This window comes from Pelodiscus sinensis, chromosome 24, assembly GCF_052426305.1.
Source record: "Pelodiscus sinensis isolate ZL-2025 chromosome 24, ASM5242630v1, whole genome shotgun sequence".
NCBI classification, from domain to species: domain Eukaryota; kingdom Metazoa; phylum Chordata; order Testudines; family Trionychidae; genus Pelodiscus; species Pelodiscus sinensis.
Genome location: NC_143075.1, coordinates 12,316,651 through 12,341,932, shown reverse-complemented (window position 1 = coordinate 12,341,932; position 25,282 = coordinate 12,316,651). Strand labels below are relative to the sequence as shown.

At 42.3% G+C, this 25,282-nt stretch overlaps 1 protein-coding gene across 7 annotated transcripts in view; it reads left to right on the top strand.

Annotated features, from left to right (window-relative positions):
* RERE (arginine-glutamic acid dipeptide repeats) overlaps positions 1 to 25,282 on the top strand; it is a 473,712-nt gene that overhangs the window by 309,891 nt on the left and 138,539 nt on the right. The window lies entirely within an intron of this gene.

Genomic DNA, 25,282 nt, shown 5'->3' with positions numbered 1-25,282 from the left:
GATAACCGATTTATTAATCCTTAACTAGAGCATGTCAAAACAATAGTAAAGAATAAAATTGTGAGGCACATAGAAGAACATAATTTGTTGGACAAAAGTCAACATGTTTTCTGTAAAGGGAAATCATGTCTTACTAATCTATTAGGGTACGTCTAGACTACATGCCTCTGGCGACAGAGGCATGTAGATTAGACTACCAGGCATAGGAAAATGAAGCGGCGATTTAAATAATCGCCTCTTCATTTAAATTTACATGGCTGCCGGGCTGAGCCGATCAGCTGTTTGTCGGCTCAGCGCGGTAGTCTGGACGCGCGGGGGTCGACATCAGAAGCATGTGTCGACCTCCCAGGTATGCCTCATCGCAGGAGGCATACCTGGGAGGTCGACACATGCTTCTGATGTCGACCCCCGCGCGTCCAGACTACCGCGCTGAGCCGACAAACAGCTGATCAGCTCAGCCCGGCAGCCATGTAAATTTAAATGAAGCGGCGATTATTTAAATCGCCTCTTCATTTTCCTATGCCTGGTAGTCTAATCTACATGCCTCTGTCGCCAGAGGCATGTAGTCTAGACGTACCCTTAGAGTTCTTTGAAGGGGTTAACAAACATGCAGACAAGGGGGATCCAGTAGATATAGTATACTTAGATTTTCAGAAAGCATTTGACAAGGTACCTCACCAAAGGCTCTTGTGTAAATTACATTGCCATGGGATAAGACGGAAGGTTCTTTCTTGGATTGAGAACTGGTTAAAAGTCAGGAAACAAAGGGTAGGAATAAATGGTAAATTTTCAGAATGGAGAGGGGTAACTAGTGGTGTCCCCCAAAGGTCAGTCCTGGGACCAGTCCTTTTCAACTTATTCATACATGATCTGGAGAAAGGGGTAAGCAGTGAGGTGGTAAAGTTTGCGGATGATACCAAACTGTTTAGGATAGTCAAGACAGAAGCAGACTGTGAGGGACTCCAAAAAGGTCTCACCAAACTGAGTGATTGGGCAACAAAATGGCAAATTAAATTTCATGTGGATAAGTGTAAAGTAATGCACATCGGGAAAAATAACTCCAACTATACGTACAGTATGATGGGGGCTAATTTGGCTACGACAAATCAGGAAAGAGATCTTGGAGTTATCGTGGATAGTTCTCTGAAAACTTCCACACAGTGTGCAGTTGCTGTCAAAAAGGCAAATAGGATGCTAGGAATTATTAAATACAGGACTATGTAGCACTTTAAAGACTAACAAGATGGTTTAAAGTGCTACATAGTCCTGTATTTTGTTTCAGCTACAACAGACTAACATGGCTACATTTCTATCAGGAATTATTAAGAAAGGGATAGAAAATAAGACACAGAATATCTTACTGCCCCTGTATAAAACTATGGTACGCCCACATCTTAAATACTGTGTACAGATGTGGTCTCCTCACCTCAAAAAAGATATTTTGGCCTGGGAAAGGGTTCAGAAAAGGGCAACTAAAATGATTAGGGGTTTGGAACAGGTCCCATATGAAGAGAGGTTAAAACAACTGGGACATTTCAGTTTAGAAAAGAGGACACTGAGGGGGGATATGACAGAGCTATATGAAAACATGAGTGGTGTGGAGAGGGTGGATAAAGAAAAGTTATTTATTAGTTCCCATAATAGAAGAACTAGAGGACACCAAATGAAATTAATGGGTAGCAGGTTTAAAACTAATAAAGTTCTTCTTCACACAGCATGTAGTCATCCTGTGGAACTCCTTGCCAGAGGAGGCTGTGAAGGCTAGGACTATTACAGAGTTTAAAGAGAAGCTAGATCATTTCATGGAGGTTATGTCCATAAAAGGCTATTAGCCAGGGGATAGAAATGGTGTCCCTGGCCTCTGTTTGTCAGAGGCTGGAGAAGGATGGCAGAAGACAAATCGCTTGATCATTGTCTTCGGTCCACCCTCTCTGGGTCTCCTGGTGCTGGCCACTGTCGGCAGACAGACTACTGGGCTAGATGGATCTTTGGTCTGACCCAGTATGGCCGTTCTTATGTTCTTATGTTTGGAGTCATAACATGATCTCATCAGTATCTTGGGACTTATTAACTTATTGTACTACTACTTCTTTACAGTTTTTCAAGTGACTATGTTAGAAAGAAGTTATTGTTCTGTATTAGGATCAGTTCATGTTGGTCAGCCCAAATTTAATTGTCTTCCAAAATTTCCATAAAACAAGGTATTCTTGACCTGACCATTGGTCCTTTCAATCATCCATTTGGCTCTTGTCAGTTACAAACACGTGGGTTTTCCTAAAGAAAGAAACTGATGACGCATTTAATTGCCTTTTGTCAAATTCTTTACTAGAGAAAAGGATCTCCTTCTAACCACTCCCCAGTGATCACTTGGAAGCTTGTGATTTGATTATCTCTCATGCCAAAGCTACAAATGTTATTAGTGGCCTTCAAACATACATAGCTGTTCTTAATATCCAGTTACAGTACTTGAGTCAGTGTTTTTGGTACTGAATAGCATCAGCTGACTTTAACAAAAGTATTAGCATTTTATTAATAAATTTGCATGTAATTTCATGGAGTCTCCTGTTCATGTTTTAAGGAACAGGTTGGAAAATTGTCTTGTATGTCTGCCATATTATTCAATAGCACAGTAAAATCTCATCTAGTTCTTCTTTGAAGGCTAAATAATCCTAGTTTTTGAATCTTGCCACACAGTTGGCTGTTTTAGTTGACCTTTAATTGGATATTTTCTGTCTCCACTATTCCTTATTAAATTGCAATTTTTCTACTCTGAAAAGTGACTATTGTAAAAATGGCACCACTATACTTACTCCCTATGTTCATTCAGAATTGTATCTTTTGGTTTTAGTGACAGATGAAGTTTTAATACCTTTGTAACATGACAAGGAAATCCAGTAGGGAATAAGCAGTTGTATTTTATTGTTTGCATCATCTACAAGATTATTTGCCAAATTCCCATCGCACTAAAGAAATCTCACTGAAGATAATGGGGCTTGCACGCATGTATGTGAGATCCTAATTTGGCCTATAGGGCCGTTAGTACTCTTGATCATATGCGAGATGAGGGGGAAAAAGCTTGATTCTTAAAATAATGTCACCACTGCAGTTACCCACCTGCAGCTGGCCCCTGGAAGCTGAGCCTGGCTTGCAGGGCTTGGGATAAGGGACTGTTTAATCGCAGTGTAGATGTTTGGGCTCTAGGAGTGGAGCCTACTCTTCAACCTGAGCCCAAACGCCTACGTTACAACTAAACAATAGCCTGAGTCCTGTGAGCCTGAGTCATTTGTCATGGGCCAGCCATGGGTTTTTAATTGTAGTATAGACATAACCTTAGATCTTAGTTAAATTTGCAGAGCTGCCAGCTAGAAACGATGTCTGCTGAGTATGTTATATGGAATTGCTGAACGATCATAAATTGGATTTCCACAGTGCAGTTTATACAAGGTTTTTCTTCAGAGTGGAACTGTACTTTAAAGCAAAGATTACCAAGACTGGTTGTCCTGATGTGGATACAGCAATCAATTTTGTTTCTTCTGTATTTTTTTAATTCACTTGGGCATTCTATTTTTAAACTCTTTGCTGTAGACTGGACCAGCAACTTCATTTAGTGATCCACAGTGACTTATGTCACTGTCCACAAAAGAATATTGTGCGATCAGAACCCAGGAACCTACATGAGAAGCTGAGACTACTTTGGTCCATTGTGCAAGTTAATCTGCTTTCGCTAACCAAACACAGTATCGATACCAGCAAAATTTACCAATGTCTATTCCACTTCTGCAGATCATTTAATAGCAGAAAACACCTATGCTAACCTAGTATACTATGCTGATAATTTTTGTAGATTCACTGACACACACAAATTCACTATGGGCTTCTCTAATTGCTTGAGTAATTTTCTTTGTAACTGTTTATTCAGGCAGTTAAATTTCAGATCATTGGCATGTCGATATTAGGAACAGAGCAATAACCATTATAACAGTGAGCTTATTTTTTGTTTAGAGAACATTATGCAGTAATATAATTATCTGTCTTACTGTAGTAGGATTATTTATATTACTATAGTGCCTAGTTTCCTAGCCATAGATCAAGACCCCATTGTGTTAGGAAGTGTACAGGATGAACCTCTTTATACCATTCAGGGTGTGTTTTTTCTGGTGATATTTATTAAATTACTGGTCCTACTTATATCTGTAAAACCAAGTATGTCTTTTAAAGCTATCAGGCAATTTTTAACTCAGAGTAAGTTGTTTCCATGCTTGTAGCAATTACAGTACTATTTTGCTTAATATATTGTCTTAATGGAACCTTACTCAAAATGTCCAAATGGTTAAAATATGGGGAACTCGTGGACTTTCAAAAGGTTGTTTTGAGAGAGATTTTCTTTTCTGGGACACTTGAGTAAAAAACATGCAGTTTTAATATCCGGATGTCCTTACCTATGTTATGTTAGCTTACTAACTAGCATTTAAATATTGTGTTTAGTTCTTGGTTATTTTGCATTTCCTTCAGTTGGGGCAGTAAAACAGTAGTCATTTCCATTGTCTGTTTTTTATGCAATAAGCTGCAGTGCTTCAGTGCCTGGATTTAAAGAATCCCCTTGCAGCAGCACGACGCTAAAAACTTTTTATTTCTATTATGTTTTGTAAAATGCTTTCTAAAGAAAAAAACCCACAATAAAATAAATGTCTAAACTTGAATTTTATGTTTAAACTATGTGAGTGCTTCCCTTTAAGAAGAGCTGTGAGTGGCTCGAAATTTGTGTCTCTTACCAACAGTAGTCAGTCCAATAAAACATATTACCTCACCCACATTGTCTCTTTTTAAGAAGTCATGTTTGTTTGACCCTATCATGTCTAATTATTCAAGTACTGCAATTAATTAGCCTCCAAGTCCCATTTTACAATTAAGATGAAGTGTAGTGGGCATCCTATTCCTAAGCTCTCTCTCGGCTCCTTTCTTTAAAAGATAAACATACTAAATTTTCCGGTATTCCAGAGTAGTTGCCATTTTAAGGCTATATTGCATATCCTCATCAGTTTTTCAGCTACTTCACATTTTATTTCCGACTTTGCCTTGGGATGGTTGCCATCTGGTTGTGGTGGCTTACTGCTCTGTAGCATTTTAAGTTGCTCTATAACTTTCTGTTTATAAGATTTGAATCTCTGTTAAGGACAGTAATCACTAGAGAGCTCTTGGAATTGGAATTTTCCTCCTCCTCATCGATAGTAAAAGACTAATGCAGAAAATTCATTTAACTTCTCTATCCTTTTTAATTACCCCATTAATCCCTTGGTGGTCTGGAGGGCCTGTGGTTGTGCTGGCAAATTTCTTGGGTCTCAGACTTGCGAGATTGTCTTGATATATTTGGTGTATCTCTTCATCTTCCTTTTTCCCTTTTATTTTTAATATGCACCTTATCTAAAATCGGCTGCTTTTTTCTAGTCTGTTTATGTTGATTATAGGATTTCCACTTACTCATTTAATAAACTTAATAAACATCCAATTTAACCTTTAATCAGACTAGTTTTATTTCTCTGTTTTTGATTGCTTAGGTGTGTAAAGCATCTGTGCCTTTAGTATAGTATCTTATATATTCCAGACTAGATCTCTCTCCTAAGTCCTTTAGTACTTGATTGTTCAGCTGCTAACCATTCTACATAATTTTAATGTCTAGTCTGTTCAAGTTCATCCTAACAGAGCTGCTCTCTTATGATGCCTTATTGAGCAGTGGTCACAATTGCCCCGTGAAGTTCTTACATTCACCTTCTGTATTCAGCTGTTACATAAAATCTGCTGCTGCTTGTAGGTATTTTGGTGGAGGTCTTCTGTTCCTCTCTGCCTGGAACCATCCTCCCCCTCTGCCACCTTCTCAATCAGCCAGTGACACTGCATAATTCTAACCAAGTAACATGGCCTGCTCATGGACTAGGTATTGCTTCCAAAATAACTATATAACAGACTTGAGGTAGGCTGCTGGACTTGTCATGTTCACTGATTTATTCAGTTTTGAATCCAGACACTCAAAGTATATTTTTGGAGAGCACTCCATATAAATGTTGCATGCGTCATGTTTTAGAATTTCCTGAAGATACCTAAATATGGTTCATATTTCAGTTTTAGTTTCTCTCAATAAGAATACGTTTTTATGAATGGCAGTTTCAGATTGAAAATGCATTTAATTAGGTTAAAAGTAGACTAAGTAGCCAAAGCCTGTTTAGAATGGTGATTTGAGTTTCAGCAGGCTCCACTTAAACCTTGGTGTGTGGTGTCCTGACAAAGGCTGTTAAGAGCTTATCCAGCCATCAAAGTCAATGGGTGTATAACTGAGCCCTAAGTTTTTCATTTAGCTGGTGCCATTGCCTGAGCTGTAAAGAATTGTGTTTTCTTGACATGTCATCTTCCTTCCTTTCTCCAGGCTTTGGGTTTGCTTGGTAAGTTAGTTGTAAGCAGCTGATGCTGTACTAAATTGGCTTTTGTTTAGAAATTATGATACATAGTTTGGAAGATTAATGGAAAAAACTGATATGCTGTATGATTTCTTATTATGGAAATCCAATAAACTTCAGAGCGGCACTTCATATAAATCAGACTTGACAAGCTCCTTTGGTAGTGTTTTATTTATGTAATAACAGAGTGCTGTAGCCCACAGTATGATTTATTGTTAATTATACCAGATAGAAATGAAGATCAGGGATGATGCCATGCGGCGTATATTTTCAAGTATAACAACTCCTTCCAGTGATTATTTACTTAATGGCATGGGTAAATTTCAGCTTCCATTCCCTGGTTTTGAAGTCAGGTTTCCATGCTTCTGTTTACAGTATTATGCATCTCCCAGCAAATCAAGAGCAGCTGAAGTTTTCATTTGGACATCACTGACCTCTTTTTGCTGTCACTTTGGAGGGGAGAAAAGCCTCCTTCAGAGATTAATTAACAATGCTTCCTTTTTGAATGGTAGGGAATCTTTTGCTGTTGTCGAATGAATAGCATGGGAGATAATTCTGCTGACTCTTTAAAACTAGTTCAGAAAACACTTATGAACATGAAGGTTTTGATTAATATATTGATCTTTCAGAATGTTAGTCATGTGAAGTGAGAACATTCACATTCAGCGGAGGAAGTTCTGGTTGTCATATTTTGCAACCAACCATAACATCTTACTCATCTATCTGTGAAACGGGAGACAGAGTGTCTTAGATTTCTATATACAGTGTAGCAATCCCACTTTACTTACCTTGTGAATTGGAGAAATATACGACTATTGCTCCTGATCTCTCTTTCAGAGTCTGTGTGTGGAACGTCATGGAGACATTGATCAAAGAGCCAGGATAATTAATATGAATTATTTAGATGAATATTAGTGATACTTAGCACTTACAAAGCCCTTTGGCCCAGTGCTTTACAAAGACTAGTAAGTATCTCCATTAAAAAAAAAATTGTTGGGAATTTTTGGGTTTCAGTATTTTCTTGTCCACTCCTAAAGTAATTTGTACCTACTCAAAAATACTCTCCTACAGAGTGTCTTTCCAAATCAGGGCAGTTTAATTTAAAATTATTTTAGCACTCTTATTTTGTGTAATTATTAATGAACTTACAAATGAGTAGCCCACTCTAGCAGCATTAGATGTGGATTGCAATGGGAAGGGCTAAGAAAAAACACTTTTGCAGATATATCTTATGAATTAGTGATATCAAATTCATATTAAATATAAGGCCAAACTTTTTGTGAATGTTGGGAATAGCTAAATAGTTGCTGCCACCTTCTACGCCAGAGAGAGCTGCATTTCAGTGGTGGGCAGTGTTCCCTGTAAGCTGAACACTTGGAGCAACCGCCCAAGAGAGATTCAAATGCTGTCCTGCTGATGAGCAAAGCACCCACAACTGACAGCATATGTTTCTATGCCTGTAACAACTGACAGCATATGTTTCTATGCCTGTAACAACTGACAGCATGTTTCTATGCATGTAACAATGTATTTTGCAAGTGGATGGAAAAGATTACAGGTAATATTGGTGGTGGGTAACTTGATCCAACTATGTAAGATCAGATTGGCCGACAAGTTGCAGTTTTCAAATGAAAAAATGAAGATGGGCAGCCCTCCAGTCAGATCCAATCCTGTTGCAAGCTTCCATTTTGGGGTAAACAGTGAAACTAGCCATATATATGAGAGAGGTATGCCTTCTCTGACCCCACTGCACACCAAATAGGCACCAGGTACAATATTTTGCCACCTCTTTCCTAAAAGTGGGAAATGCTATATCTGAACAGCCCCTTCTGTTGATCCTGGAAAAATATTTGTAGGACGGCTTTATAGCACTCAAGGTGGAAGAGCATCCTGGGTCAATTTTTCATTCTTTCTGCTGAAAAAGTAGTGAAGACTCATAGCTCAGATCTGTGCATCTTGCCATCAGACAACTGTTTGTCAGACAGCTCAATTTGTTTTTCACATCCCCTTTAAAAAATGTTCTGAGAAAGTATTAAAATTCTTCTCAAAAAGTGTTAAAGGGAGAATTGACATTGAATTTGTCTTTGTTAGCTCACAAATCAGCAAGGATAAAAGAACAGATTAACAAGAACACCAGAAAACATAACAGACAGCGTCTTAATAAGTACCAAGATTTCAAATTATTCCTTAGCATCGGGAGGATTCATCTCAACTGCATGTAGAATGTGGGATTCATTCCATCCTTATGACTTACAAATCTGAGAGTATTTGCCTCCAAACATAATAGGAGGATGAGCCCTTTTCTTAATATCTGGAGCCTCATAAATCACTTCCTTAATTAAAATTCATAAGCAGTAAGCGCACATTGTACAGCCATGTCTACATACTGTGTGTCCATGTAATTTACTTCAGTTTAATTTATACTAATGCATTACTAATGCATTAGGTGTCCTTTCTCATCTTTTCTTTCTATATTTTGTTAAGAATGCAATAAATTTTTAAATAGTCAAAGAAGTGTCATGTGAGTGGTTATGCATAATGGTTGGGGAAGCAACTGAAAAACTTTTCTTCTTTTTATTGTACTAATAAAGAAGTGACACATTCAGACTTGCGAACTATAAGCCTCGAGCTCCAGTGTATGCATTTTTGAGATATAGAACAGTGGTCCAACTCTGTGCTTTAAGTGGGTAGTTCCTAAACTCTGGTCCACAGAGCATTTGCTGGTGGTCCTTTGAGATCTGGTTGGTCATATAGTGCAGGCTTCTCACCCTTGATTTCAGCATCTGATTGGCATCAAATTAGGGATGTAAAATCCTGTTTAATTGGGTATTGTGTGGCTGGGAAAGGGAGAGGAAGTGCTTTAATTGCAGATAGAAGAGCCAGTGTCTGAGAGAGAGTCACTAAATTGAATCATTCTATAAAAACCCTCTTTTAATTAACTTAAACCTCTGCCATTTCATAGAATCCTGTGTAGTATTTCCTATTTTCTTTTTGCTTTTGGGCCGGGTGCTGAATGCTCTGAACTCCCCATGAACTTGAACAGCATTTGGGGGCGTCTAGCACCTTGCAGGATCAGGATGTGTAGTTGAACCTAGCAAATGAAGCTCCACAAAAGTAAAGAAAGTTAAGTAGCACCAGCATGCAAATGCATATATTGTGACAGTGAAGTCATGGCTCCTGGAATTAGGAAGGTCCAGATGTTTTTGAATACTCCTGGGAGCTCCAGTCTGTCCCCTCTTTTATTTTTTTTCCTTCAACAATGTCTCCTCCTGCTTTGGATCTCAAAACTACAATGCAGCACTCATTTGTGTGTTTTACACAAGATGATCTGGGTCTTCGTATATATATCTTCCAAATGGAGATGTCCCCTTTGTGACAGGCTCCCAGATTTGGGAGGACATGAATTCTTGTAAATGTTTTATTTTTCTTATGAACTCTCAAAAATCCAGTTGATCTCAGAAGTTGCTCTCTGAAAATAACCTAATTTCCTGCCTTCATGCAGAAGAGGACTTAATGAGGATCGCTTATTCTCTCTAAATATTTTGGACACAGGATTAAATGGTATAGTTCTTGCTCTGACTAAGCTCCCCTTGATTTCTTTTGGAGATAGGTCTGAGTTAAGACTTCAGAGTTTAAGCATTTTCATGCTAGAGGACAAAAGACTTGAGAAGGGCTTCCTTTTCTTCAACCTTCCCAGTGCTCCCCATAGCCAAGCGAGTACTGTGACAATTCACTGGATTTCTCAGCACTTCTTCTGGGTTATGAGTGCTTTCTCTTCCATAATGTAGGAAAGCAGAGCCAAGTGATCTGATGTTTTATGTGGTTGGCCTTCATTCCAAGTTCTTTTTGAGTTCTACCCCTGAATTTGCCTATAACTAAAACCAGTTGTGTCATGCACCCTAAAAGCACGCCTGTTCACTTCTCTAAGTTCACCCTCTCCAAAGAAAAGAGCCACTGTCCAAGAGGTTTTCTGAGGCAAGAGCATGGAAGTGGCAGGACTTGCAGCGTACCATAGCACCTCATGGCGCTTTGCTTTCCATTAGGAAACTCTGCATAGGTCCTTCTACAAGGTATATTTTTGCTGGAGATCCTGTAACATTCTGAAATGGACAGTCATTCTAGATAGAATGTAGGTACCTGAAAACGGGAAAAATGGATTTTAAAATGTCGTTAAGAATAAATTGTGAATGTGTCTGCTGAGGTTGCCAGCTTGACAGCACCATCAAGGAGGGGTGCCTCTTCATGCTGCTGCATTGTTTTCAGAAAAGAAAAATGGCTGATCAAGAGGCTTAAAACATCTGCACAGAAAGGCGTCCTGCTCTGTGGTAGGAAGCTGGTGTCCCAGATCTGCCAATCCGTAGAAAATCTCAGTACGGTGAATACTGAACAGGAATATAATTTCTAGTGCTAGACAGCCCTGCTCAGTGTGTGCTGTGTGTGTATGTGAATTTCTAAGTAGATTCTCTGCATAATGGTGGCTGGTTAATTTTTAACTAGTTGAAAACTCCTTTCTGGACTTCAGATCTGTACAAAAAAGAAAGAAGGTGCACTTGCTTCTGCCAGCTTCCTTTTCCTCGTCTTTCTCTCTCCCACTGAGCTTAGAATCATTGTACTGAGCTTTTAAGGGCACCGTTCTCAGACTCCAGGACAGGAAAGGGTTAAATTACCTGTTTGCCCTTTCCTAAGTAGGACCCAGACAAAATTCAGTTTGAGATTTACATGTTGTCCCAGTTCAAGGGATGAGTCAAGGGAGCTGATGTTTATAAAGACCAGATAGTTCAGAGTGGAGCAGCGCAGATTTCCTGATCTGCTTTTTCTTTCGGAAATGCTGCTTGCTGTCTGACGTAGGGGATGTTCCTATCCACGTTTCGGCCTACCACAGAGGGGGTGGGGTAGGAATTTCCCCCTCTGCATTATAAACTTAGATTTCATAATGATTCGTAGGATTGGGGCAATCACAAATGTGGGGGGTCGCCAGATATAGAAGATGGCAGAACAGTAGAAGAAATTTAAAATGACAGCATACACTGTGCCCTGATCAGTGAATCTCAAGGGTTTTGTCATTTTGACATGCATGTTCTTGTTTTGAAGAGGCTAAAAGACAGCAGTTTCCTATTGAGGAGCCATGTACCTATACTTACTACACCTCCTGCCATGCACCAATATACAAGATGAAATCGATTGCATGTTAATATGGGATGGTTCCTTTTATGAGTAGGATTGTTCAGTATTTCTGTAACAGTATTACATGGCAACATGTCATTGTGAGTGACACATGTGACAGTGTAATGTCAACTTAGGGAAATTCAGTTAGAAATAAGATGTCACCCAGACAAATTACTGCCTGTTTTAACTTGTCCTTAGACTAGATTTTCTTGTTCATTAACTACAGACAAGGTTGAAAGCCTAAGACAACTATTTAAATACATGTTAGCATTTATTACGATTACTAGATTTCCTTTTGAATGGTTCTTCATTGGATATTCTCAGGGTTCAAAGAATGTAACATAACACCCCAGGGGCTATAACTCTCTGCCTGGGCATGCTGTTAAAAGTAGGCCACTACTGGTGCGTAGGGCAGTTTTACTTCTCTATTTTCTCATTCGTGTGCTTTCTCTTGGAAAAACCTTTTTGTGCTTCTGGATTTATTTATAAGCCAATTCTCATAAATTCAGCTAAACTATTTAACACACAGTTTAATATTTCTGGTGTATATAAAATATCTAGATTTTTGACAGAATGTGTGAAAATCTGTTGCAAGAGTCCTTCCCAGCACTATTCAGCTTGCCCAGTGACAACAGTTATTTGTCTTAGAGGGATAGCAGTGAGAGTCTGTAACTTGAAAAACAACAAGCAGTTCTGTGGCACCTTAGAGACTAATATCTATTTGGTCATGAGCTTTTGTGGGTTAAAGCCCACTTCATCAGATGAGCTGGAATGGAAATTGCACAATCCAGGATATATATAACAGCAAAAGCAGTTACCTATCAGTTGCATTACCAGTGTTAATGAAATCAGTATGGATATGTCCCATTCATAAACTTCGATGTTGAAATGAGACTATCAAAGGCAGGGAAATTGCCTTGGTGGTGCACTAACCAATTAATATCTTTATTCAAGCCATAGGTGATATTGTTGAGCTTGTAAATGAACTCCAGTTCAGCTGTCCCCCACTGTAAATGGTGATAAAATTCCTTTGTAGAAGAATGGCTGCTTTAAAATCCATTCTTGAATGTCCAAGGAGGTTAAAAGGTTCTCTTACAGGTTTCTGTTACCATTCCTGATGTCTGATTTGTATTCGTTTATCCCTTGTCGCAGAGACTGTCCCGTTTGGCCAGTATACATGTCAGAGGGGCATTGCTGGCACTTTGGTCCTGCCTAGAGCAGGGGGCTGGACTTGATGACCTTTTGAGGTCTCTTCCAGTTCTATGGTTCTATGACTTGATGGCAGACCAAAAACCCCATTCGTCTGCTTTTACCAATTAACTTAGGCTTCTTCTTTGAGGAGTGTCCCTGTGGGTGCCCTACTATAGGTGTTTCAGTGCCCTGAGCTCATGGATGGAGACTTACAGCAGCAGTGCCCTGGGTGGCGACGTGCACATGGTGCCATTTGACAACACTGAGCATATAACCAGTGCACATTGTCAACCATCCCACAGTTCCTTGTCTGCTACCCTGGGCTTAGGTTGAAACACAGCAGCTCTCCTCACTTGATACTTTTCAGATAAGAGAGCCTTTTTAACTCTCGTCTTTCCTTTCCTCCTACCCTGGATCCTTCTTATTCCCCCACTATTAAAAAAAATCCTTTTCTCCCTGTCCCATCCCCTCGTGGGACGTTCATTATGCTGGGTTCCCCCTAGTTTCAAAAGATGCCTCACTTGCAGGCTTTCCATCCCAGTCTTAGATGGCCACAATGCATCAGATTGAGAGGCTCATATCCCGTCCCATTGCAAGAAATTATTGGTGAGATGATTTAAGGCACAGGACCTCCAATTAAACTTCCTCCTCAACAATCCCCGCCACTGCCCTTGTTGGACAAGGACTGAGTCCTGCCTATTGGGACACAAGTTCTACACTTGCACTGTATCTATGTCACCGTGCATTAATCAAGTCCAACAAAAATAGCTAAAGCAATAATTGGTTTATTTAACAAAACACTAAACATAGAAAGCAAACAACAAATCTGGTTTTCACAACGAAGCCTGGCATAGGCCAGAAGCCCAAACAGGAACTACTACTGTCTCAGTGTCAGGGGAAAAGTGGTATGAGAATATCTCCAGACTGAGGGAAAGGAACAAACAGAGAGGGGATGGAGTTGCAGAGGCCCGGGTAAGTGGGCAGTCTTCTTGCTTCTCATCTTTTCTTCTATCCTTGACACACTGTCCTGTGTGCGGTGTGCAGACTGGAGGGTGAGATGATGCGTGTGCACGTGACTGGCTCTACTGAAGCCTCCTGTCTAAACCAAATAAAACCTGAGCTAGCAGTCATTACAGCTGTGACACTGGATTGCTGCACCACAAAGGGCTGTCAGCAGCCAGGCTGGCTTCTGACCCAGACGGCCTGCAAGTCCAAACAGCCTGCTAGCTGTTGCCCTAGCACTGCTGGGTTGTGCTGATGAAATGCAGAGAGCCCTAAGGGGAGGGTGACCGGGCAGATTAAAGGTGTGTAACCCTTATTCCGCCTTACCTGACAGAGGGTATGTCTACACTACCCCGCTAGTTCGAACTAGTGGGGTAATGTAGGCATACCGCACTTGCAAATGAAGCTCGGGATTTGAATTTCCCGGGCTTCATTTGCATAAGCGGGGAGCCGCCATTTTTAAAACCCTGCTGGTTCGAACCCCGTGCAGCGCGGCTACACGGGGCACGAACTAGGTAGTTCGAACTAGGCTTCCTAGTTCGAACTACCGTTACTCCTCGTGAAATGAGGAGTAACGGTAGTTCGAACTAGGAAGCCTAGTTCGAACTACCTAGTTCGTGCCCCGTGTAGCCGCGCTGCACGGGGTTCGAACCAGCGGGGTTTTAAAAATGGCGGCTCCCCGCTTATGCAAATGAAGCCCGGGAAATTCAAATCCCGGGCCTCATTTGCAAGTGCGGTATGCCTACATTACCCTCCTAGTTCGAACTAGGAGGGTAGTGTAGACATACCCAGAGATGGTGACCAGAAGGCTGGCTGCCATCTTGAAAAGAAAAACAAAATGGAGGACATAAAATAAAACTGGTGCCACTCCCTCAGCAGCCTCAGATCAGGCTTCCTGTCTTCCACCTCCTCAGGACCCTCCGGCTAAGAACCCTGTCAAAAGAAATGGCAGTCCTCACCAGGGAGTGATCTGCCTTCAAAAAATCAGTCTCCCAGAGCAAAATCCACCTCTGTATCGATGGCACTGTCCTCATCAGACCTACAGACACTAGGCACTTCTGGTACAAACAGGTCCTAGGGTCTGCGGCTTCCGTGTTTCACAAAATCTAAGAGCAAAACTGCTGTTCTGGCACTGCCAGCATCGTAAGTGACCACATCGTTGGCATCAAAGGAGCTGATTCCTCAGCCTCCTGTGTTGATGGTACAGACAGTGGCCAACCCCGTATCGACCTCGGCACCAGTCTGTATAGTACCATGCCTGCTCAATTCCCAAATGGAACTGTCTATATCCTCAGTATTGAGCACTCCACTTTTGGGTACCGACAGCACTCCTATGCACCCAGGACCTAGCAGATTAATGATACCAACCGGTTCTGCTCCCCCACTTTTCAAGTAACAAAGAGGAAGATGAAGAGGCAATCACCTTTGCACCACTCACCAGACATCTTCTAAACCCCATCTACAGCTTCGGCCACCACAGCTCTTGAGGCAGGCATGGTAACCATTGCCTTGGCTTCTACCTCTCTCTCCCCCCATGATTTAACCAAGATGGGATCCATGGACCCTCTATAGAGTCCAACAGGCTCCCAAACTTCAGGGATGCAGTTAGTTATTCCACAGATGCAGGAACTGCCTGCTCAGCTCTATTCTGAGGCATCTCAAGATGACCTAGAAGGCATAGAGGATGCACAGGAGGATGACACCATGCTTCCTACACGCATTCATCATCATTGGATGAGACTATCATGGCCCCTCCCCTGACCCCAGGAGGCTATTTTAGATCATTCCAAGATCTTTTTAAAAGGGTGACAGACTCACTGAATATTCAGTTCCCTTGCAGAATTACCTGAAACGTAGCATAAATTGACTGAAATCCTATAGGCCTCCCTTTCAACAATGTAGCATTACCAGCAAATGCGGCCATCATGGACCCCGCAAGAGTAACTTGTAAAACCTCTGCCTCTATCCTGCCCTCTTCTGAAAGGGCAAATCGCAAGTATTATGCACCTACCAAAGGAGCCATATTCTTCTTTCCCAACTTTCTGCGAACTCATTAGTCGTTGGTGTGATACATCATGGGGCAAGCACACCTAATGCAAAACAACACCTTATGATAAAGGTTGGAAGAGATTGGACATTTTGAGTAGAAAATCATACTCATCTGCCTCCCTGCACTTCTATCTCTCAAACTATTCCGCCCTGCTGGCAAAATCCACTTACAACTTATTTGAGAAAATGAGATTCTTTATTGATCAGTTGTCATAAGTTTATAGATAGCAACACAGAGCAAATATAGTAGAGGAATCGCTTATTGCTAAAGCAGCACTACGGGCATCTCTTAACTGCAACAACACTGCTTCCAGATCCTTAGCAACCACAGTTGTGATACATAGAACATCCTGGCTCCATCTCCTGGGTATTCCCAAGGAAGTACAAACAACTGTAAGGGATCTACCTTTTGAAGGGCAGAAGCTTTTTGCCAAAAACACCTTAAATATATTCCAGGGTGACGCATGTACATCCCCCAGCCCAGGAAGAAACAAGGCCGTTATCCAGTGATTTCTCTCCCCCCCCCCCCCCCCAACATCCTATACCTAACAAAAATGAGCCTATGACCAGAGATGCATGCAAAAATAGCCTTGCAGGATGCAAAATCGAGTTCAGCCTAATAGGGGGAAAACCTTGTTCCCCCTGAGGAACATAGTGAAAGAATACATTGCATTGGAGGAGATGGTAACACCAAGCATATGCCACACTTCATGTTTTCATATTGGTTTGTTAATAATCGAGGCCTAATACCCCACTGTAAAGTAGTGAGGATGGCCTGTACATAGTACCAAAAATGGTAAGCTCATCTTCATTTTATAGATGTGAAAACTGAGGCATAAGAGTGACAAAACTTGTCCAGGGCCACTGAATGAGTCAATAGAAGAACAGATGCATTATCAGGAATTCCTAGATTCCAGTGCTGTTTTCACCACTAGAAACATTGCCTCCCTACAGAGATGTACATAATTTATATTGTCTGAAGAATCACCCTTACTTTTGACTGTTCTGAGTAGGTTTTAAGTTAGTTTTTGCAATACTGTACCACATTATTCTAGCAATTCTCCCTCCACCCCCAAAGGCTCTGAAATCTAACGATGGTCTTAATGGACTCCAATTATTTAACATTGTAGCAAGAATGCAGCCTAACTCAAATAGGCTTTTCGACAGGGATCATAATGACTGTAATTGCGAAAGGATGCCTTACTGAAGTAGGAGCTGCCAGATGTAATGCCATTCTGATCTAGAAAGGTCACAGTAAAAGGGACATTTAAATTAAGTTATAAATTACAATTGAAGAACAATATTTTGATGTGAGAGACCAGAGATGTCAGAGCAGTGAGATGTAATTCATGGATTCATTACAGAACAGAGGTGCCTGACAGCTGAGCCATGCCAAAAGGAAAATTTATTTGCAACATCACGCAGACAGAAAATGGCAGCTCAGATGAGAAGCTGGAATGGAAACTTGAAACCTTGTGGTAATGTGCAGAGTTTATGCTAATAAGTCTTGCCTGAGATCCAGAGATATTTAATGACTGTTATAATATAAATGAGATGCTTGGACGTCTGCATATTTGATTTTTCTTTAAATTAAAGTCTTGTGCTTTTCTATAGGAAAAGATAACTTGTGCATTATAAAGTGCAAGTACATTCATGTCTGTTCCCTTTGTTCCATACAGCATGTATGCTTAAGATTGCTGAGGCCTCAGAATTATTTAGGCAGCAGGATTAGTACTCAAAACAATGATTCTTTACATGACAGCTTTAAGGGAGAGGCGGGAGAAAGTAATTTAGTGTTTCTAGCAATACCTTGAAAAGTGCAACCAGAAGTTAATTAAACTGTAGGCAGTCATCATTAGCTATTATTTATATGTTCAAGTAGCTTGCCAATAAGGTGCTTATATATATTAAATTACTGAAAGTAATAAGCAAAGAATGATCCATCAGTCAGACTGAGAAAAGTGGATGTAACTCTGGCAATTATATAAAAATACACTTTTCCTGGTGTATGATCCTGCTCCGAGCTCTAATCAAGGCGGCTGATTTTTGTCAGGAGGGAGAAGAACACCAGCCTTGGCCCCTCACTGGAGTAATAGCTGAATCTCTTCCCTGCTAGGTTGTGTGTGATGGAGAGACATGCAGGTCAAATTCAACCCGTTTGCAATACCACTCAAATTTGGGGTGGCCAGGCCAGAATGTGGGCTCCCTGCTTAGCAAGATTCTTATTGCACTCTTGTCTCCTCCACTTTCATGTTGTTGGTCTTGAAATTGTCGTTGATATTGCAGCTTTGCTCCGAGTACATTATCATCCTCTATCCTGGAGTATTTAGGGTTGGTAGGTCAGCCTGTTAGCCGTTCTGTGCATTTACAGCTGGGATGGCTGCCTCTTAGTACAGCCCATTGCTTCTGGTTGTCTCTGGTTATTCTTTTTTCATTATTTTTGCAGGGACCCTTCAGGCAACATATAGATTCTTTCCAGGAGTCATGAGAAGGTTTGGGCAGAACATGTCGGGGTGGGAGGGAAACTTTGCAGTTTTTATCACTACAAAATTTACAAAGAGAAAAGGCATGCTTAGTTTTGTAACATGCGCACAAAGCATGCATAGAGACTGTACTACAGCAACAAATAACTAACCCATGCTCCTTTCAGTCATGCTTCTTCCTACTGCTGGTGTGCAGTCAAGAAAGAAAATCAATGTGTGCCCAATAGAAAAGACAAAATTGTTTTCAGGCTTCTAAGTGGGCACTGCATTCTCTGGGCAGTTTAAGCAGAAAAAATGACAAAAGCAGTTGAAAGTCAGCAGTGTTGTATGGGTGGTAGGATTTAGGTGCAGCAGGTCTGACTTCCTAGTCATCTCTTTTGTTGCTTGGGAAAGATGGACTCAGATTGTTTTGTTTCACTTGCATGAAAGCAGAATCATGGGAGCTGTCAGTGATGTGGGTGCATTTAAAATCAGTGTTTTCTATTAAGCAGTCACAGGTAATGCATTTCCCTGATTTGTAGCAGTATGAAAGGGGTGTTGATGTGTCTCATATTCATGCATCTCTTAGCAGTAGATTGCAGAGACACGGCATCAGTTGAAAGGAGCTGATGATGGAGTTTGAGATACTGTTTTCTGCAGCAATTCTGTGAATAAGTTGTATCCATTGACCCATTGTGGTCCAGCAACATTCGTAGTCCGGCATGATTTTAGTTAGCCAATGTCCACTTATCATGAGTGTGGCCAACTTTCACACAGTCTCATAAAGTTTGTTTACAGCCACAAGTCCTGGCTTTCTGTTCTATGCAGTTATTTAGCTCTAGTTTACTCCTAAATGTCTTCTAAGAGTCCTGTAAGCAGTGGAAGTGTTGGTAATGCAGCTAGACAATATTGACCTCCTGTGGTTCTGAAAACACTCTGGTTCGGCACCAGTCAGGTCCTAAGGGTACTGGACTAAAGAGGTTCACCTTTCCCTCAGGGTGCAGTTGTGATTAAGAGCTTCTTTTTTTTTTTTTTTTAACATTGCCGTAAGAGTAGTTAATAGAGCAGGGTGAAAATGAACCATGAAAATATGTGGCTTAGAATTTCTTTCCTTTATTTCTGTGATGTCACCCAAGGGCTTTTTTAATCATAGCACTCTTATTCAAACTATAACCTGCGTTGCTGGTAACACTTTCATCATACAACTAATTAGGGAGAGAGTTCCTAATATAGCTCTAACAATTCATTCTAGGTGACATAATAGAGATCTTGGCTGGCAGTGACCTTTTATTTTTAGAAGCAACTTAAAACTCTTATAACCGAATAATAATAGTATATCTCAAATTTACCACTAGCGGTGAAAAGAGGATCAAATAACTAGGCAGCATTCATTTTTCCAAGATAAGTTTAATACTTTTGCCCTCCAGTTTTGAAACTTGTGGAGGTAGATCCTCTGCTGATTTCAAAAGAATTAAGCTGTTTTACATCAGTAGTGGCCCATGATGTATGAATACCCTCTTCTCCTGACTGCTGGGAGCATTCAGAGCAGTTCAGGCAGTTTTGTAAAATAATATCCAAGTCCCTGTCAAACAAGAGTTAAGTCTCAATTAGCTGCTGTAGCATGAGAGAGAATATTAGTACTATGTCTGTTTTGGATATACAGTAATTGGTTTACTGTTGTCCTTGGGAATACCTCTTTTCCTTTGGGTACTATGTTTGTAAAGACATCAAGCAGGCCCCTGGTTAGTCTTTGGGTTCCAAAATCCAATATTTTAAAATTTGTTACCTAAATTCATGTTTAGTGAATGCATTTTGCACACGGTGTAGCATTAACTCACCTGTGTAATCCTATTGACTTAGTATGACCATGTGAATGAATGGTCCCCATCGCTTTGTGAGTTAGGGTTCACAATCTGGCCCTGAATGGCTAGATTTTCTGAATATTTCCAAATACTTCCACATTATATATTTATATCCACTTCAAAATACATTCCCTCTTGCAGACTATCAGAGTGTTAGCCCCTAAAGCAGGGGTGGCCAACCTGCGGCTCGCGAGCCGCTCGTGATGGAACCCGGAACCACTCAGGTCAGCTGATCCTCTGTGAGCTGTGTTCGTGCTCCCGGCCCACGCCGTTCCGCTCACGGCCCCCAGTGCTGTACATTATATTCTGCATGTGCAGGTCGGGTCGCACACAATGTCCCAGCCTGCATGTGCTAGCAGCTGGTTGCTGAGCACAGGCAGTGGCTCTGACGGCAGCAGGACCTGGGCATAAAGTTAGTGAGGGAGAGGGATTGGGTTAGAGTGGGGAGGGGAGGTGTCTGGCTCTGGGGAAGGGGAGGAGAGTTGGGGGGGGGGAGTTGCGCACAGCATGCCAGCTGCTCAGCATATGCCCACCAGTGCCTGGAGGGAGACACGTGGCTGTAGTAGCAGTGGTGGCTCCAGAATCCGAGAATTGGTGGGGGGAGGGATTGGTATAGAAGGGGGCCAGTGCCTGGTTTGCGGGGGCGGAGGGGATTGGGTTGGGGGAGGTGTGCCTGGCTCTGGGGAAGGGGAGGGGGATTGGGTTAGAGGACGGTTGGAGGGAGGTGCCTGGCTCTGGGGAAGGAGTGGGATTGGGTTAGAGGGCGTGCGTTCCTGGCTGTGGGGAAGGGGAGGAGGATTGGGTTAGAGCGGTGGGGGGGAGGGAGAGGGAATTCCTGGGGGAGCGGAGAGGAAGAGCAGCTGGCATGCTTCCTGAAACCCGGGATCCCCAGGTACTGGCCCCAGCTGTGTCTGTCCCTCCTCCTGGCCAGACCCTCCCCCCCACAAATACCCTGCCCCACCACCCTGTCCCCACCAGCACAGTTGGGACCACATTAGTGAGGCTTGGGTGGGGAGGGTTGGAGCGGTGGTTTTTTTGCATCTCACTGGTGTGGCCCCAACTGACTTTTCTGTTGGTCAGTGACTCCTGACTCAAAACAGGTTCCCCGCACCTCTCGTAAATAAGGAAAACGCTGAAACATTTAGGATATGTCTAGACTACATGGCTCTGTCGATGGAGCCATGTAGATTTGTTTACTAGGCATAGGGAAATCAAGAGGCGATTTAAATAATCACCGCTTCATTTAAATTTAAATGGCTGCTGTGCTGTGCCGATCAGCTGTTTGTCGGCTCAGTGCGCTAGTCTGGATGCTCCGTGGTCAATATCAAAGGCATTTGTCGACCTCCCCGGTAAACCTAATCCCGCAAGGCATAACAGGGAGGTCGACAAATGCCTTTGATGTCGACCGTGGAGCGTCCAGACTAGCGCGCTGAACTGACAAACAGCTGATCGGTTCAGCGCAGCAGCCATTTAAATTTAAATGAAGCGGCGATTATTTAAATTGCCGCTTCATTTCCCTATGCCAGGTAGCCTAATCTACATGCCTCTGTCAGCAGAGACATGTAGTCTAGACGTATCCCTACTGTTTGACATAATATTTTATTTAAAAATTAAACTTGGCCAGCAAGTCCACAGTTGGGGCCAAGCACCCATCTGGCTGCAGCATCATAACACTACTGCACCCCACACCTCTGACCTCAAACCTGAGCCTGTCATACACTGGAACCCCCTGTCCTGAGCCTCTCACATCCCCAAACTCCTGCACCCCCACATCTCCAGTCTGCCACAACACTGCTGCACCATCCACACACTGCAAATGTGTGTCCTGAGCCCATCATAGTCGCAGTCTCCCTGAACCCCTCATGTACTCCAGCCCAAACTCGTGCACCCTCACAGCCACAAGCCTGTGGCTTGCTCAGCACCTCAATCCTCCACCTGACTCCAACACACTCCAGCCTGGAGCCCCCTCCCTGAGACAGCATCCTCTTCTCTATTTCCTCCTGCACCCAAAATTCCTCCCAGAGCTTGCACCTCTCACCCCTTCCCAGTGCTTTTTTTGTGAGCCATAATAGCAGTGGAGACAGTATGAAGAGCTGGGGCAAACTTGAGTCCTCCTCCCACCTCCTTCCCCCCCAAAAAGGGGCAGGGCCGTGAAGACCCAGGGAAAAGTTTGCTCAACAACTTTGCTCCGCTCATCATGCTGTCTCCACTGCTACTGTGGCTATTTGTCTGGAGCCGGTTGGCCACCCCTGCTCTAAAAACTCCAGGAACCAGCCGTGCTGCAGTTCTGCATTTTAAATGTAGTAAGGGCCACTAGGCTCTTTATTTAAAATGCAGAGGCACAGTGTACTGGACCAGCACAAGCCGGGATTGCTTGGTCCCGGCTCACACGTAGTTCAGCAGCCCCTATTCGTGGTGGACGTTCCTGTCAAGGCTGTCCACCACAAACAGAGGCTGCTCCGGCCCCAGTCCCTGTTCACAGCCAGCCTCGGCTTCTATGAACAGGGACTGGTGCCGGAGCAGCTCTTACCCGCGGCCAGCCCAGGCCACCACAAACAGGGGTTCCCTTATCTAATTAGAGGCAGTGGTGCAAAGGGCAGGCAGCACCCTGGAGGTGGTCCTGGGGGGAAACCTGCCTTTAAGCCAACCTCCCTCTTTTCCCCGCACCAGCTCCTGCTCCCCCACCCGTTGCTGCATCTCTCTCATAGAGCCAGCAAGGGAGGGAAGCGACTGGTTGAGTCACTACTCGACTGTCTGTTAAGTCTATGCTTATCAGATAGTCAACTAGTCACTTACATCCCTAATCTAGATGTGACAATATTCCAGGTCAGTAAAGACACATGTAAGCATGGAATACATAGCTGTAAGTGCCAGCTTAGTAACTGGACATGTCACTTGAACATCTTTTGTAATTTCAGTGCCCAAGAGCTTTTTTTTTTAAGAACTTAATGATTGTGGGCTCTATCCATATCTTGCTTTCAGTGGACATTCATTCGTAGTCCCACTGAAAAGCTCATATTTTTGCTTCACCGGTACGTTAGCTTTTTAATTTTTTTTTCTATCTCACCCCAACCTAATTATTTGGAACTTCATTCCTCATTAGAGATCACTTTCAAAATACCTGGAGGAATTCTTTAAATGTTTGGGATCTGTGAATTGGGTGGGAGAGAGATTAATAGCTGATATAATGTAGGGAGCTGGCTTTTGGGGGGGGGGGGCAGAAGGGGAGGGAGGGAGTTGTTGGTTTGGTTTTTGTTGTTGTTGTTTGCTGAATTCCTTTTTGCCCCAAAATCAGGGGCACAGTCAGACCTAAGAGAACTCAAGTTTGCTCTGTAAGATCACAGTTCAGTTGCAAACCAAGCTGTTGCTGACAAAGGAGCTACCACCTCAGTGCTGTTTAGTAATCTATATAATTCTGCTTTGGTCTCAGTCCAGAAAGTAGTGCCCTCGAGAAAGGCATTGTGACAGTTAACCCCAGGTGGCATTGCTTTGTTAGCAGCCTTGCCAGAGTTCAGGGATTAAAGTAATTGTAGAGATACCCTCTTTGAAAGCTGATTGGATAGAGTGATACAGTGATGCTTGGGGATAGGACAGAGGGGCTGAGAATATGGGGTGGAAATGTGTCTGAAAGGGGGAGTTATGCTGGGTTATGAGAGTTCAGAGAGCTGATGTCTTTTGCTGCTATAAAAATAAACCTGAAAGTTTCTGTAGTTAGTTCCTGCTAGTAGCTGTGTGAAGGCACAACCTTTATTTTGTTGTTGTTTGTTTGCTGCTGGTATTATCTCCATTACTGCTAATCCAGTTACTTATGCAGGAGACTTAAAGCTAGCATCTGTACAGGCTGCTCTACACTGAAAACTTGCATTACCATAGCTACATCTCTGAGGTGGGGGGTGAAAAATCCACACCCATGAAAGATGTGCCTATGCCAACCTTGCCCCAATGTGGACAGCACTGGGTCCATGAAAGAATTATTCGGTCAACCTAGCTGCCACCTCTTATGGAGTTTGGTTACTTTTGTAGATGAGAGAACACCTCCTATCAACGTAGGTAGGGTCTATGCTGAAAAGCTGCAGCAGTGCTGTAGTGTTTCAAGTGTAGACCAGCCCCAGCTGTTGTTTCTCAGGGTGGTGAATTAACTGTAGCTGTGGGAGAACCTCTCCCCACCATAGTGGGTCCACACTGAAGGGCTGTAGTTGTGCTGTTGCTGTAGTGTTTAAGTGCAGACATACCGCTAGTCTCCACACACCCTAGAAGTGGGGAGAATTGGTTTACCGCTGTCCTTGGGAATACCTCTCTTCCTTTTGGCCCTCTTTTTCAAAAGACACAAAGCAGGCTCCTGATCAGTCTTCATGTTCCAAAATCCAACTGTACTTGCATTATAGCACATTATATATTTATATCCACTTCCAAATACATTCCCTCTTGCAGACTATCAGAGTGTTAGCCCCTAAATGCTCTGTTGAAAATGAGCATTTTTTCAACATCTCCTTGTAACTTTTGTTTTTACTAACCAACTACTTTAACAAGCCCCCAGCTGTATTTATTGATGGTGGAGCATTGCCCTAGCACTCAGCAGGGTCATGCACTGTTGAGAGAGCGCTGTCAGTTTAACGATGCCAAGTTCCTTGTATGCATTCCTGCAGCTGTCTCCAGGAGATGTTATTTTGCTTCTTCATACTTTACCTTGTTCTCTAGCAACTTATTTTCAGCTGTGCAATAAAAATGAAAGCAGTCTTTTGGAGTAAAGTTCTCTGTCTCTCCCCAAAACACTCGTTACCTCCAAAATATGAGCTGTTCCACTTGATTAGCGAATATGAATAAGATATTACTGCATAAAGTACAATCCCTTTGAAGAATGGTTGTTTTTGTGCCGCTTTAGTTTCCTCGGATTATTAGAAGTATTAAAAAATGCTAAAGGGAAAATATACAAGAGACGTCACAAAGTAGAAAGCAAGTCTGCCTATTTTAATGTTTTCTGTTCTACTCCGTAAAAGTGAGATCACCCTCCAGGTTCTGCAAATTCTCTTATTTATTTCTGCTGTAGATACAGTAAATGCAACAAGCCCCATTCTCTCTCCACCTCTTACTCCACCTCTTA